This window comes from Carcharhinus amblyrhynchos, chromosome 3 (assembly GCF_965287045.1).
Source record: "Carcharhinus amblyrhynchos chromosome 3, sCarAmb.v2.hapA, whole genome shotgun sequence".
Classification (NCBI taxonomy): Eukaryota; Metazoa; Chordata; class Chondrichthyes; order Carcharhiniformes; family Carcharhinidae; genus Carcharhinus; species Carcharhinus amblyrhynchos.
Window position 1 is genome coordinate 108,270,921 of NC_137326.1, and position 15,839 is coordinate 108,286,759.

The following is a 15,839-nucleotide window of genomic DNA, read 5'->3' on the forward strand; positions in this document are numbered from 1 at the left end:
TCCTTGCACTGCCGACGTTGTTGGTGCCTACATGGATTATGACATCTGGATCCTCCCTCTCCAACTATACGTTCCTCTCCAGCCCTGAGCAAATGTTCAAACTGCGGCACCAGGCTAGCAACACAACCATCTAGACTCACGCTCTTTGCCGAGGAGAACAATGTCAATCCCCCTCATTGTGCTGTCTCCTACAACCACTATATTTATTTTTACTCTCCTCACTTAAATGACTTCCTATACCACAGTGCCATGGTCAGTCAACTCATCTACCCTGCAGCCCTTACTCTGAGCCAAACAAGCTGAAAAAAATTCAAACCTTTTGGACAATTACAAAGGCTGACACTTCTGCCCTTTGGGTCCCCTGACTTGCCTCAGCTGCAGTCACACCCTCCTGTTATTCACCACCTTCCAAATCAGAAGACCCTATCCTAATGAATGTGACTGCCTCCTGGTACAAAATACCCAGGTAACATTCCCCCTCTCATGTGTCGCAGTTTCTGAAGCTCCAGCTCAATGACTCTGAACTGAAATTCCTCAAGCCATAGACAGTTACTGTAAATTGTTTACCCTGGATCACACTGATATCTAGGAGCTCCCACATGCTGCAGCCATGACACACAGCCTGTCCTGCTGTCCTTGTGTGTTTTAATTAACTACTTAATTATTTTATTCAATTATTTAATTTATGTAGTCTATTAACCTTACCACAAATTCCTATATTACTTAAATCTTAGAAATAGACTTTAACCATTCACCAAATATTCATCAAAAAACTAGATAAACAACTCAGATAGAAAATCTGATTAATAAGAACATAAGAAATAGGAGCAGGAGTAGGCCATCTAGCCCCTCAAGCCTGCCCCACCATTCAATAAGATCATGGCTGATCTGAAGTGGCTCAGTTCCACTTTCCCGCTTTCTCCCCATAACCCTTAATCCCCTTGCCTACCAAAAACCTATCTACCCGTGTCTTAAATATATTTAGCGAGGTAGCCTCCACCACTTCAACGGGCAGAGAATTCCAGAGATTCACAACCCTTTGAGTGAAGAAGTTCCTCCTCAACTCCGTTCTAAACTGCCCCCCCCCCTTATCTTGAGGCTGTGCCCTCTAGTCCTGCTGTCCTTTCTGCGCGGGAGGAATCTCTGTACCTCTACCCTATCCATCCCCTTCATCATCTCATACGCTGTGACAACAATAATTTTAACTGCTGTGATTAACTGCTGTGACAACAATAATTTCTCCCTCACGTCAGCAAAACGAGGGAGATAGCGTCGACTTCAGGAAGCATTGTGGAAAACATGCCCCTGTCGACATCAACAGGGATGAAGTGAAAAGCCAACACTATAGTAAATAGTAAATATAGTAAATATACCCAGCTGCGACATCCCGTACCCGAGCACCAGGCAGACAACACACCCTTCTGTGCACTTTGTCATTGTGACAAAGGACAGTGTCAATACCCTTCACCCCACTATCCCCAATCACTACTACGTTCCTTTTCCTTTTCTCTTTGCCTATGTCCTGCTGCAGCACTGTACCGTGTGCAGCTTGCTCACCAACCTCACCTGCCTCGTTCTCGTCCAACTTGGAAGCAAGAACCTCAAACCTGTTATGCAGATTAAGAGGCTGAGGCCTCCACTCCTCACCCCCCCCCTTCCTCTTCCCAGTAGCCCCCTCTTGTCCCTGACCCTTAGAGTTAGCCAGTCTAGGGGGGGTGGATGTCACTTGCACCCCATTGACAATTGCACCCTCTCTCCCCTTGATGAGCCTCAGTGTCTGTAGCTCAGAGGCCAGCTCATTTACCCTGATGGGGTTGGTCTGAACCCTTTATATTATATTGTATTTATATTATATTTATATTATATTAAACCGCTCAAAAAAGACAATAGGACTAGGGGGCACAGCCTCAAGATAAAAGGGGGGCGGTTTAGAACGGAGTTGAGGAGGAACTTCTTCACTCAAAGGGTGGTGAATCTCTGGAATTCTCTGCCCGTTGAAGTGGTGGAGGCTGCCTCGCTAAATATTTTTAAGACGCGGGTTGATGGGTTTTTGATAGGAGAGGGGATTAAGGGTTATGGGGAGAGGGCGGGAAAGTGGAACTGAGCAGCGACAGATCAGCCATGATCTTATTGAATGGCGGGGCAGGCTCGAAGGGCTGGATGGCCTACTCCTGCTCCTATTTCTTATGTTCTTATGTTCTTATGTTCTAAAGAAAGCCCACTAACACCTCTACTTTCTTAGGAGGCCAAGGAAATTTGGCATTTCCGCTACGACTCTCACCAACACTTACAGATGTATCACAGAAAGCATTCTTTCTGGTTGTATCACAGCTTGGTATGGCTCTTGCTCTGCCCAAGACTGCAAGAAATTACAAAGGATCATGAATAAAGCCCAGTCCATAACGCAAACCAGCCTCTCATCCATTGACTCTGGCTACACTTCCTGCTGCCTCAGAAAAGCATTCAGCATAATAAAGGATTACACACCCCAAATAGACTCTCTTCCACCTTCCTCTGTCGGGGTGAAAAAATACAAAAGACCGATGTCACATACCAGCTGACTCAGGAACAGCTTCCTCCCTGCTGCCATCAGACTTTTGAATGGACCTACCTCATATTAAGTTGATCTTTCTCTACACCCTAGCTATGACTGTAACACTACATTCTGCAGCCTCTCCTTCCCTTCTTTATGTACGGTATACATTGTCTGTATAGTGCACAAGAAACAATACTTTTCACTGCATACTAATACATGTGAGAATAATAAATCAACTCACTTCTTTCCCTGTAGTAGAACAAGAAGCATTCCTACAGGGTATGAAAGTGATAAAAGCAAAGGAGGACCTCCTTCCACTCCTCATCAATTCCCTCAAATCATCAAACTTCCAGCACTCCATTGAGGTCACGCTCATGATGATACATTTCTTAAAGATACAGTATTTGTGTGAAATGTATATGTTTCTTGTGAAGGACACGCTTTACTTACGTGGAGAAAAACTGCAGCAGGCAACGGTGCAGAGGGACCTCGGGGTCCTTGTGCATGAGTCGCAAAAACCCAGCCTGCAGGTGCAGCAGGTGGTCAGGAAGGCGAATGGGATGCTGGCCTTCATCGCGAGGGGGATTGAATATAAAAGTAGGGAGGTCTTGTTGCGGCTGTATAGGGCATTGGTGAGGCCGCAGCTGGAGTACTGTGTGCAGTTTTGGGCGCCGTACTTACGCAAGGATATTTTGGCCTTGGAGGGAGTGCAGAGGAGGTTTACTAGGCTGATGCCGGAGTTGAGGGGGTTGAGCTATGAGGAGAGGCTGAATAAATTAGGCTTGTACTCGTTAGAGTTTAGAAGAATGAGGGGAAATCTCATTGAGACGTATAAGATGATGAATGGGATGGATAGGATAGAGGTGGAGAGACTCTTCCCGCTCAGAAAGGATAAGAACATAAGAAATAGGAACAGGAGTAGGCCATCTGGCCCTTCAAGCCTGCCCCGCCATTCAATAAGATCATGGCTGATCTGTCGTGGCTCAGTTCCACTTTCCGGCCCTCTCCCCATAACCCTTAATCCCCTCTCTTATCAAAAACCCATCAACCCGCTTCTTGAAAATATTTAGCGAGGCAGCCTCCACCACTTCAACGGGTAGAGAATTCCAGAGATTCACCACCCTTTGAGTGAAGAAGTTCTTCCTCAACTCCGTTCTAAAATGCCCCCCCTTTATCTTGAGGCTGTGCCCCCTAGTCCTACTGTCTTTTTTGAGTGGGAAGAGTCTCTCCACCTCTATCCTATCCATCCCATTCATCATCTTATACGTCTCAATGAGATCTCCCCTCATTCTTCTAAACTCCAACGAGTACAAGCCTAGTTCATTCAGCCTCTCCTCATAGCTCAACCCCCTCAACTCCGGCATCAGCCTAGTAAACCTCCTCTGCACTCCCTCCAAGGCCAAAATATCTTTGCGCAGGTGCGGCGCCCAAAACTGCACACAGTACTCCAGCTGCGGCCTCACCAATGCCCTATACAGCTGCAGCAAGACCTCCCTACTTTTATATTCAATCCCCTTCGCTATGAGGGCCAGCATCCCATTTGCCTTCCTGACCACCTGCTGCACCTGCAAGCTGGGTTTTTGCGACTCATGCACAAGGACCCCGAGGTCCCTCTGCACCGTCGCCTGTTGCAGTTTTTCGCCACGTAAGTAATCGTCCTTCCTACCATTCTTCCTTCCAAAGTGGACCACCTCACACTTGCCAACATTAAATTCCATTTGCCATTTCCTGGCCCATTCGCCCAGCCTATCTAGATCCTTCTGCAGACTCTCCACACCCTCCGCACAATTTGCCGTTCCCCCAATCTTGGTGTCATCAGCAAATTTCGACACCCTACACTCGGTTCCCTCCTCCAGATCATCTATATAAATGGTAAAAAGTAGGACTAGGGGGCACAACCTCAAGATAAAGGGGGGGCGGTTTAGAACGGAGTTGAGGAGGAACTTCTTCACTCAAAGGGTGGTGAATCTCTGGAATTCTCTGCCCATTGAAGTGGTGGAGGCTGCCTCGCTAAATATTTTTAAGACGCGGGTTGATGGGTTTTTGATGAGAGAGGGAATTAAGGGTTATGGGGAGAGGGCGGGAATGTGGAACTGAGCCACGACAGATCAGCCATGATCTTACTGAATGGCAGGGCAGGCTCGAAGGGCTAGTTGACCTACTCCTGCTCCTATTTCTTATGTTCTTATGTACAGTGCAAATCGTCTGCAACTGGCAGCCCACATGCTGAGTATGCAGAAAAATAACTGCTCCTAGTTATTGAGGTGTTTGTTTTAATCTGAGTTAATGCAGTTTTGTTATTTTTTCGTTGTCCTCTGGGATTTCAGAGTAGGGTTTAATTAAGTTGACTGACAAGAAGAGAGTTATGTGAAGGGGCAGAGCTAGGCTTACAGGGAGAAAAGCAGGCAGTTAATGTTTGGATTTGAAAAGCAGCAGCAGCTGTTACTCTTTCTCTGGAGTTCTGCTGTTTGAAGACAGGTCTTTCTCTGGAGGCTGCTGAGAGTCAAAAGATGGATTCTCTGTATCCCTCGCCATAGGCGTTAAAAGGCTTCAGGACTGGCAACCCACATAAGCCTGTTTGTTTTTCAGGTCTAGGCTAATTTCATAATATATCTTGGAAGTCCTGATCTCATCTCTAACACTGGTCTCAGCTAGTGCCTTTATTTTCTAAGCCCACATGCAGAAAAAAGTTCAAACTAGTTTCTTTAATGAACAATCTACGGCTACTCTCCAGTGGATAGCTTATTGGTCCCACGGACATGATTTAGAATTTCAACAGTGCTTGCAGTTAATGCTAAATACAAACAATATTCGAAATTGAGAATGAGATTTACTCCAGTGCTAGGGTTCCTTCTTGCTGTCCTCCTCCTCCTCCTCTCCCCCGATGCCCCCCTCCCCCTCCGCCTGATGCCCACCTCCCCCACCGATGTCCCCCTCCTCCTCCTCCCGCTGCCCTGGCTGGAGGGAGGCCAAGGAAGTGCCGGCCCGCTCTCGGCCAGTGGGGAATCCTTGTTGGCCGTGACGCTGCCGGGAGGCGGATTGGGTCAGACCGGTATCAAGACGAGCAGCGGCTGCCGCGGGGCCATCCGCTTTGGCGATGATGCTCTCGGCCAAGCGACACATCTCCCTCACACCCATTTAGGAACAGGGATAATGCAGGCAAGAATTTAAAAAAGTGAATTCAGTCTGGTGATCCCTGAACAATATTATGGTCGACATTTTGTGCCCACGTTTGCGGGGCGGGGAGGGAGACGGGGGTTTGCCCTATGCATGGTTTGAGGGGTCCCATTCTGTGTGATTGGTTCTGAGATCTTATTTTCCTATTTGTTAGATCAGGGCACTCCTGATATTTGGAAGGCTGATGTTGCCAGTAGGGCAGGTCCAACTTTTTTTTTACCAAAGTGCTGGAAAATATGGTTAGAAAAGGCAGCAAAATGCAGCTGGCAGCCTGTACATCGCTTTTTGTGCCAGAGCCAGCACTTTTGGGGGAGGGGGGAAATCACAATGTTCTGCCCTACAAGTTAGTCCCCTCACCCACACATACAAAGTGGCTACCTCAGAACCCTGAGAAATTGTCCTACCCAATGATGGGTCAGAAATCTTTCAAATATCCTTGCGGTGCAATGCAGTTGTGCCCAAAGATGACTCTTGCTGCCAGGAAGCTTATCTATGCGGTTTTTCTTGCTAAATGGAGCTAACAATTCAAGCAGTTTTTCCAATAAAACTAGTTTGCACATTAAGAATGTCTCTACATGCATCTTCCTTAAGAGTTTACTGCAATTGGCATGAAGGGGGTGTCAGGGAGTAGTACCTTTGGTGGGGGAACATGTCGCGTCCTTTCAGGGCAGTTTGTCCATCTTTTGTCCCCACCTGGCACTCAGCTCTCACCTGTGGCTCCCCGTAGCCGTTTGGACGCGACAGCAGCCACACCTCCAGCAACGGCCCTGGCAAGCTGGTGAGGGTAGCCGACAGATCTCAACCCTCAGTGAGATAGGAGATGTCTATTCCAGCATGTGAAGACAGAGTCCGGCAGATTGAGTAGATGAGACCAATGGAAGGTCCAACAGTCAAGAAGGCAGTCTCTGCAAGGGTCGTGGAATGCGAAGAGCAGGACAAGATGCAGAAGACGTCCTGGTCATCCACTGCACCTAGTCCCACCTCCAGCTGTCTTGACTCTTGTCTTGCCACTGGATCTAGATAGGAATTGGGAAGAGACAGTGAGGCTGACACTGCACAACTCTCTCTCACTTTAATCCAAATCAAGCGCTAGTTTCGACATCATCATCATCATCAGTGTCCTGTTCAACCCCTGAAGTCCTATGGCGATGGGCGAGCAACAAAGCAGCAGGTGTGGATACACTGGGAGCTGTAGTCATGGACCTGCACGCAGGCGGCTCAAGTCTAACAGTCATTTTTCGCTGACCGAAGCAGCAGTGGAACTCGGCTTCTACCTGGGCGACTGAGCAGTCCTCTTCAGGAACGCACTGCTCACCTCTATAGAATGAGGAAGGGAGTAAAAAAGGTGCCCTATACACTGCCTGCTTCATTACACCCTGACCAGTTTACCGCAGCTGGCAAGGATCCCATCTTGCAGTCGAACGAACAAAATAAAACACAAGGTGACACCACTCACCACTGGCGCTTGGAATGTGCGCACGCTTTTGGACAACCCTATAGCAGACAGACCAGAGAGAACAGCCTTAGTTGCCAGAGAGCTTGCAAGATACAACATTGACATTGCAGCCCTGAGCGAAACTCATTTTGCCAACGTAGGTCAGTTGACTGAAACCGGAGGTGGATACACTTTTTTCTGGAGCGGTCGTGGCAGCAAGGAGTGACGTGATGCTAGAGTTGGATTCACCGTCAGGAATCACCTTGTTCGGAAACTTGATAGTCTACCCAAGGGTGTGAACGACCAGCTTATGACATTACAGCTTCCGCTACAGAACAGAAATCAAGCCACCCTGATCAGTGCCTATGCCCCCACAATGAACAACCCGGTCGAGACGAAAGACAAGTTCTATGAAGAACTAGACGCCCTACTATCAGCAGTGAGCAGTACCGACAAGCTGATCTTGCTTGGCGATTTCAATGCAAGAGGAGGGTGTGACTCTGCAATCTGGCAGGGAGTCATTGGGAGGCGTGGAGTGGGCAAGTGTAACAGTAATGGCCTACTTTTACTGAAGACCTGTGCAGCACACAACCTCCTCATAGCCAACACAACCTTCCGTCTGCCTACCCATAAGAAGACCGCCCCTGCCCTAAGCATTGGCATCTTATCGACTATGTCATTGTCAGGAGAAAAGATAGGCACGATGTCAGAGTTACCAAGGTCATGTGTGGTGCTGACTGCTGGACAGATCACAGGCTCATTGTCCCCAAAATGAGGTTCTGCATCAGACCCAAGAGGCAACCACAAGGAAGCAAGATTATGAAAAGAATCAATGTGGCCAAGCTAAAGAACTCCAACATAGCTTCAGTGCTGGCTGAAGACTTAGAAATCAAGCTTGCTAACCTACACCTTGCAGGCAGCACTGAAAATGACTGGGAATGCTTCCGGCATGCTATCCATACATCTGCGCTGAAGATGCTCGGACCCTCTACCCGCAATCAGCACGATTGGTTCAATGAAAATGACGAGGAGATACAGGCTACACTTGTTGAAAAGCACTGTCTTCATCGGGCCTGTCAGAACAACCCATCTTCAGCTGCCAAGAAAAATGCTTTTACCAGTGCTCGCAGGACAGTCCAGAATAAACTGCGTAAAATGCAGGATGCCTGGCTGAGCGCCAAGGCAGATGAAATACAGGGACACGCTAACAGAAACTACTTGAAACGGTTCTATGAAGCCCTCAACACTCTCTACGGACCTCAATCTCTCGGGAGTTCCTCCCCTCCTGAGTACAGATGGTACAACTCTCATTACAGAGAAAGATCAGATCCTGCAGAGATGGGCTGAACACTTTGAAGCCGTCCTCAACCTATTGTCATCTATTAACGATGAGGCAATAGACAGGATTCTCCAGGTTGATATCAACAGTGCCATGGATGATCCACCGAAGTCACGAAAGCTGTCAGCCAGCTATCCGGCGGCAAAGCCCCAGGGGCAGATGCCATACCTGCAGAGATCTATAAAGCTGCTGGTCCTGCACTTATCGAGAAGTTCACTGAGTTGTTCCAGTCCTTTTGGAAGCAAGGATCCATTCCTCAGGAACTTAAAAATGCTTCCATCGTACACCTCTACAAGAGGAAAGGCAATCGGCAAGTATGCGACAACCACCGAGGAATCTTGCAGCTCTCCATCACAGGACAAACCCTTGCAAGAGTCCTGCTAAGTCGTCTGGTCACTCATCTGTAGCTGGGCCTGCTTCCAAAGTCACAGTGTGGTTTCTGCAAAGGTCGTGGGACTACTGACATTTTTGCTGTGCACCAACTTCAGAAGAAGTGTCAGGAGCAGAATCGCAAGCTCTTTGTTGACCTCGCAAATGCCTTTGCCACTGTAAGCTGACAAGGCCTGTGGAGGATCATGTCGAAGTTCGGCTGCCCTCCCAAATTCATTCAGATGGTACGCCAGTTCCATGATGGCATGATGGCCAGAGTAGTGGATGGCGGAGAATCCTCTGAGGAATTCCCAGTCACCAATGGCGTCAAACAGGGCTGTGTGCTCGCACCCACACTGTTCAGCATGATGTTTACTGTCAAGCTGAATGATGCCTTCCAGGACAGTGTTGCTAGAATCAGTCTCAAGTACAGAGTGGATGGGAAGCTCTTCAACCTGAGGAGACTTCAAGCTATTACCAAAGTGAAAGAGACTGTTCTGAGAGATTTCCTCTTTGCCGATGACTGCGCCCTGTATGCTGGCTCAGAGCCAGAGATGCAAGACAGTATGGACAAATTTTCAACGGCTTGTGACAACTTTGGACTCACCATCAACATTAAAAAGACTAAAGTCATGCACCAGCCTGCTGCTCATGCACCATACACAGAACCCATAATCACAATCAAAGGGCAGAAACTACAGGCAATGGACCAGTTCACTTATCTTGGCAGCACCCTTGCCCAAGCAGTGACTATTAATACAGAAGTTAACTGCAGAATAGTAAAGGCAAGTTCTGCTTTCAGTAGACTGCACTCCACTGTATGGGAACGTCGAGGAATCAGCCCAGCAACAAAACTGAAGGTCCACAGCACCACGGTACGCACAACCCTCCTGTATACCTGTGAAACGTGGACTGTGTATCGAAGGCATGCAAGACAGCTCAATCATTTCCACATGACATGTCTTCGCAGAATATTATGCATCCGTTGGCAATTCAAAGTACCAGACACTGAAATTCTCTCTAGAGCAAGTCTACCATCAGTCTACCGTGCTGATGAGACCGCAGACCCGGTGGGCAGGTGATGTCATCCGTATGTCAGACGAGCGCATACCCAAGCAGCTCCTTTTTGGGGAACTCTCTGTTGGAAGACGCTCGCATGGAGAGCAGAAGAAACATTTCAAAGACACACTCAAGGCCTCCCTGAAGTCACTTACATTGATACGACCACCTGGGAAACGCTGGCACAAAACTGCCCTACCTGGCACTGCCTCATCCACAAAGGCTCACGATGCAAGGTGTATTGCTGAAGCACAACTTAACCGTGAGCTGCGCAAGTCCAGAGCCACTAGGCAACAACCACAGTATCTACACAAGTCTGTCCAATATGTGCCAGGACATTCCGTGCCCGAATTGGCCTGATCAGTCATCTTCGGACACACCGAAACCAGGCTCAAAATGACTAATGGTGTTGAGGTCCTCATCGATGACAATGGACAAACAACTGCAATTATTTGACTAGTTTATTTTACAAACTATTTATGTTACTTTATAACATTATAATTACTTGCCAGATCTATAAACAGACATGAAATCTGTTAGAAATGTAAAATGCTGAAGATGAAGGAAATATGATATAAAAACAGAAACACCGGAAATATTCAACAGGTTAGGCAGCGTTTATGGAAAAATAATAACATTTTGGGACTTTTTTCCAATTCCAATGAAAGACAACAGGTCAAATAGGTTCTAATTAAATACAAGAGCAGAGAATGGGGAAATGTAAAGAACAAAATGTAAGGCCTGTCTTTGTAGCATGAGATGCACATAGGTTGCCACTAAATGTCATGGGTCATTGAAGTCGCACATGACTCACGATGAGCCAGTTGAATCAGTTGTTTATTTCATCTCTCATCCCTCTGATGTGTATTTCGGTAAGTTGTCTGACAATACCAGGTTAAGATCCAACAGGTTTATTTGGAATCACGAGCTTTCACAGCACTGCTCCCTACCAGGTGAGTCTGTGCCTACCCTAGTCCAACGCCGGCAACTCCACATCACGTGTATGCAGTAAACACTTGAAGCTCCTGGAAATTACTGTGTGTTTACTTATTATTGTTATACACCTAAATAAAACCATATTACACCATGTATCTTAAAGAAATAGCAACCCATAGTGGAAGTGATTGACGGAAGAAATTTTCAATAATTTTGGTGATCATCTTGGGACCACAGGTTTTAAGGTTAAATTAAAACTGTGTGCAAGATAGGGTCAAGATGGCTACCACCATCTGGGGCTTTAAAATCCATGCAAAAAGTGGCAAATATTTGAACAAGCCTGACTAAACTCGAAAATGTTTTTAGTGAAGAATCCTGATACTGTATAAGGAAATCCATCAAAGATGCCAAGCAACAGTTTCGGACAAAGCTAGAGTCCCAAGCTAGCCACGTAGACCCCCACTGACTATGGCTACAGCTGCAAGACATAACAGGCTACAAGACGAAGGCATGTAAAATCGCCGGCTCTAACGGCCCCCTCCCTGATGAGATCAATGCATTCTATGCCCGTTTTGAGCAAGAGGTCAACAAGAGCATGCCCTCTACCCTGGAAGCCTTGGATGAACCTGTCTCTGAAGTCACCTCCAGATTGCCTGGATCCACTACAGTTTGCCTACCGCCACAACAGGTCCACAGCAGCCGCCATCTCCCTGGCCTTGCACTCAACCCGAGAACATCTAGACAACAAAGACACCTATGTCAGACTCCTATTTATTGATTATAGCTCAGCCTTCAACACTTCATTCATATGAAACTCATCTCCAAACTCCGTAGCCTGGGCTCGACTCCTCCCTCTGCGACTGGGTCCTGAACTTCCTAACCCACAGTCCACAATCAGTAAGGATCGGCAACAACACCTCCTCCACGATCACCTTCAACACCGATGCCCCACAAGACTGTGTTCTCAGCCCCCTACGATACTCCTTATACACCTATAACTGTGTGGCCAAATTCCTCTCCAACTTGATTTTCAAGTTCACTGATGACACCACCATAGTGGGTCAAATCTCAAACAATGATGAGACAGATTACAGGAATGAGATAGAGAATCTGGTGAGGCAACAATAATCACTCCCTCAATGTCAACAAAATGAAGGAGATTGTCATCGACTTCAGGAAGCATAAAAGGAGAACATGCCCCTGCCTACATCACCGGGGTATGAAGCAGAAGGGGGCAAAGTAGAGTGGGTAGAGAGCTTCAAATTTTTAGGTGTCCAGATCACCAACAACCTGTCCTGGTCCTCCCATGCCGACACTATACTTAAGTAAGCCCACCAATTCCTCTATTTTCTCAGAAGACTAAGGAAATTTGGCATGTCAGCTACAACTCTCACAACTTTTACAGATGCACCATAGAAAGCATTCTTTCTGGTTGTATCACAGCTTGGTATGGCTCCTGCTCTGCCCAAGACCGCAAGGAAGTACAAAAGGTTGTGAATGTAGCCCAAACCATCACGCAAACCAGCCTCCCATCCATTGGCTCTGTCTACACTTCCCACTGCCTCAGCAAAGCAGCCAGCATAATTAATAACCCCATGCACCCCAGACATTCTCTCTTCCACATTCTTCCTTCAGGGAGAAGATACAAAAGTCTGAGGTTATGTACCAACTGACTCAAGAACAGCTTCTTTCCTGCTACTGTCAGACTTTTGAATGGACGTACCTTGCATTAAGTTGATCTTTCTCAACACCCTAGTTATGACAGTAACACTACACTCAGCACTTTCTCATTTCTTTCTCTATGAACGGTACGTTTTGTCTATATAGCGTGCAAGAAACATAACTTTTCACTGTATGTTAGTACATGTGACAATAATAAATCAAATCAAATCTTACTACCATCCAACGTGCTTTACAATGAATTACTTTTATGAACAGTGACTGCGGATAATCCGCACACAGCAAAGTTCCACAAAGAAGTCATTTCCAATCCCCAAGTCAAAATATACATTAGTTTAATCAAAAAGCCTTTAAAAAACTACAACCCTCACTATAATAATAGGTGTCAATTACCCACGTAAAACAGACTCTGCGGTAACTACCGGGTTCGTGAATTTCTTGCCTTATCGTCCGAATAAATGTAAGCCCTGATTTCTTCCAAACAGAGATCCAAAGGTTGCAGCTCGTGTAAAAGAGTCCGGGCAGAGAAAGGCTCATTGATCGTGGGGACATAGTGCGTCCTTTATCTTTACAAGTAGTAAAGCCGGCAGTATTGGAGATTGGGCACTGGAGATCAGCACCTCCAGCTATGCTGTCAGTTTGTGCTTTGTTTCATTAATTGTCCCTGAATCACGGTGTTGGAAAACTGATCGGAATTTGGATTTAGTCAGAGTGACAGTTCAGCATGGACGCTTCTGCCACAGCAACAGCTGCTACGCGCCACTGCGCTGAAGCACACAGGCAGCCCGCCCGCCCGCCTCTTGCCGCTACGGCAGCTGCCCCGACATGAAGACGGAGTGAAGCTCTCACCGGGAAGCGGCTCCTCCTCCCGCAGCGCCAACACCAGGCCCACAGCGCGAGAGGCAACGGTTACTGCGCGCGGCAGCTCGAGCGCCGGAACTGACGTCAGCCGCCCAGGGCCAGGGGGAGGGGGAGAGGGACAAGGGGAAGGGGGTCAAGGGGGCGGGGGGTAGAGAGAGAGAGAGAGAGGGACAAGGGGGCGGGGGGGGGGGGGAGAGTGGGGGACAAGGGGGGGGCGGGGGGGGGAGAGTGGGGGACAAGGGGGGGGCGGGGGGGGGGAGAGTGGGGGACAAGGGGGGGGCGGGGGGGGGAGAGTGGGGGACAAGGGGGGGGCGGGGGGGGGGGAGAGTGGGGGACAAGGGGGGGGCGGGGGGGGACAAGGGGGGGGCGGGGGGGGACAAGGGGGGGGCGGGGGGGGACAAGGGGGGGGCGGGGGGGAGAGTGGGGGACAAGGGGGGGGCGGGGGGGGGAGAGTGGGGGACAAGGGGGGGCGGGGGGGGAGAGTGGGGGACAAGGGGGGTGGGGGGGAGAGGGGGACAAGGGGGCGGGCGGGAGGGGGGAGAGAGGGGGACAAGGGGGAGGGGGGAGAGAGGGGGACAAGGGGGCGGGGGGGAGGGGGGAGAGAGGGGGACGGGGGGAGGGGGAGAGAGGGGGACAAGGGGGCGGGGGGGGAGAGTGGGGGACAAGGGGGGGCGGGGGGGAGAGTGGGGGACAAGGGGGGGCGGGGGGGAGAGTGGGGGACAAGGGGGGGCGGGGGGGAGAGTGGGGGACAAGGGGGGGCGGGGGGGAGAGTGGGGGACAAGGGGGAGAGGGGGACAAGGGGGCGGGCGGGAGGGGGGAGAGAGGGGGGCAGGGGGGAGGGGGGAGAGAGGGGGACAAGGGGGAGGGGGGAGAGAGGGGGACAAGGGGGCGGGCGGGAGGGGGGAGAGAGGGGGACAAGGGGGCAGGGGGGAGGGGGGAGAGAGGGGGACAAGGGGGAGGGGGGAGAGGGGGGGACAAGGGGGCGGGGGGGAGAAGGGGGCGGGGGGAGAGAGGGGGACAAGGGGGCGGGGGGGAGAGAGGGGGACAAGGGGGCGGGGGGGAGAGAGGGGGACAAGGGGCGGGGGGGGAGAGAGGGGGACAAGGGGCGGGGGGGAGAGAGGGGGACAAGGGGGCGGGGGGGAGAGAGGGGGACAAGGGGGCGGGGGGACAAGGGGGCGGGGGGGAGAGAGGGGGACAAGGGGGCGGGGGGGAGAGAGGGGGACAAGGGGGCGGGGGGAGAGAGGGGGACAAGGGGGCGGGGGGGAGAGAGGGGGACAAGGGGGCGGGGGGGAGAGAGGGGGACAAGGGGGCGGGGGGGAGAGAGGGGGACAAGGGGGCGGGGGGGAGAGGGGGACAAGTGGGGGCGGGGGGAGAGGAGGGGGGCAGAGGGGAGAGGGGGACAAGGGGGAGAGGAGGACGGGGTGGGAGAGGGGGGGCGACCGGGGGCGGGGGGGAAGGGGGTGGAGGGGGACCGGGGGTGGAGGGGGACCGGGGGGGAGGGGGTGGAGGGGGACGGGGGTGGGAGGGGGGGAAGGGGATGGGGGTGGGGGGGGAGGGGACACGGGGGGGGCGGGGGTGGGGGGGGACGCGGGGGGGAAGGGGACGCGGGGGGAAGGGGACGCGGGGGGGGAAGGGGGAAGGGGACGGGGGGGAAGGGGACGGGGTGGAAGGGGAAGGGGGACGGGGGGAGGGGGACGGGGGAAGGGGGTGGAGGGGGACGGGGGGAGGGGGTGGAGGGGGAAGGGGGTGGAGGGGGAAGGGGTGGAGGGGGAAGGGGGTGGAGGGGGCGGGGGTGGACGGACGGGGGGGAGGGGGTGGGAAGGGGAGGGGGGCGGGGAGGGGGAGGGGGACAACGGGGCGGGGGGTGGACGGACGGGGGGAGGGGAGGGGGACGTGGGGAGGGGAGGTGGGCGAGGGGGACGGGGAGGGGAGCGGGGGGGAGGGGAGCGGGGGGAGTGAGGGGAGAGGGCAGTGGGGGGTGCGAGTGAGGGGTGGGTCAGGAGGAGTGGGGGAGAGGGAGGAGTGGCGGGGAGGGGGGAATGAGGGGAGGGGGCAGTGAGGGGTGGGTCAGGAGGAGTGAGGGGAGGGGGGAGAGGAGGGAGGAGTGAGGGGGTGCGAGTGAGGGGAGGGTCAGGAGCGAGTGAGGGGGAGGGAGGAGTGGGGGAGAGGGGAAGGAGGAGTGAGGGGGAGAGGGGAGGGAGGAGTGAGGGGGAGAGGGGAAGGAGGAGTGAGGGGGAGGGGAGGGAGGACTGAGGGGGGAGGGGAGGGAGGGGGGAGGGGAGGGAGGAGTGGGGGAGGGAAGGGAGTGAGGGGGAGGGGAGGGAAGAGTGGGGGAGGGAAGGGAGTGAGGGGGAGGGGAGGGAAGAGTGAGGGGAAGGGAGTGAGGGGGAAGGGACTGAGGGATGGGGAGGGGAAGCGAGCGAGGGGAGGGGAGGAGAGAGTGGGGA

General features: G+C 51.7%; 1 protein-coding gene across 6 annotated transcripts in view; it reads right to left on the reverse strand.

Moving 5' to 3' along the window:
- Positions 1 to 13,429, reverse strand: part of LOC145340999 (polyamine-transporting ATPase 13A3-like) — a 131,903-nt gene extending 118,474 nt beyond the window's left edge. For 2 of the 6 annotated variants that reach the window (XM_080185663.1, XM_080185659.1), the window contains exon 1: positions 13,381 to 13,429. The gene's annotated coding sequence lies outside the window, so the exon portion shown is untranslated. Of the gene's footprint in view, positions 1 to 6,347; positions 6,435 to 12,924; positions 13,348 to 13,380 lie in introns of those variants that run through there. The other 4 variants (XM_080185662.1, XM_080185664.1, XM_080185660.1 and 1 more) reach the window with 3 other exon arrangements.
- Between the last annotated feature and the right edge of the window lie 2,410 nt (positions 13,430 to 15,839).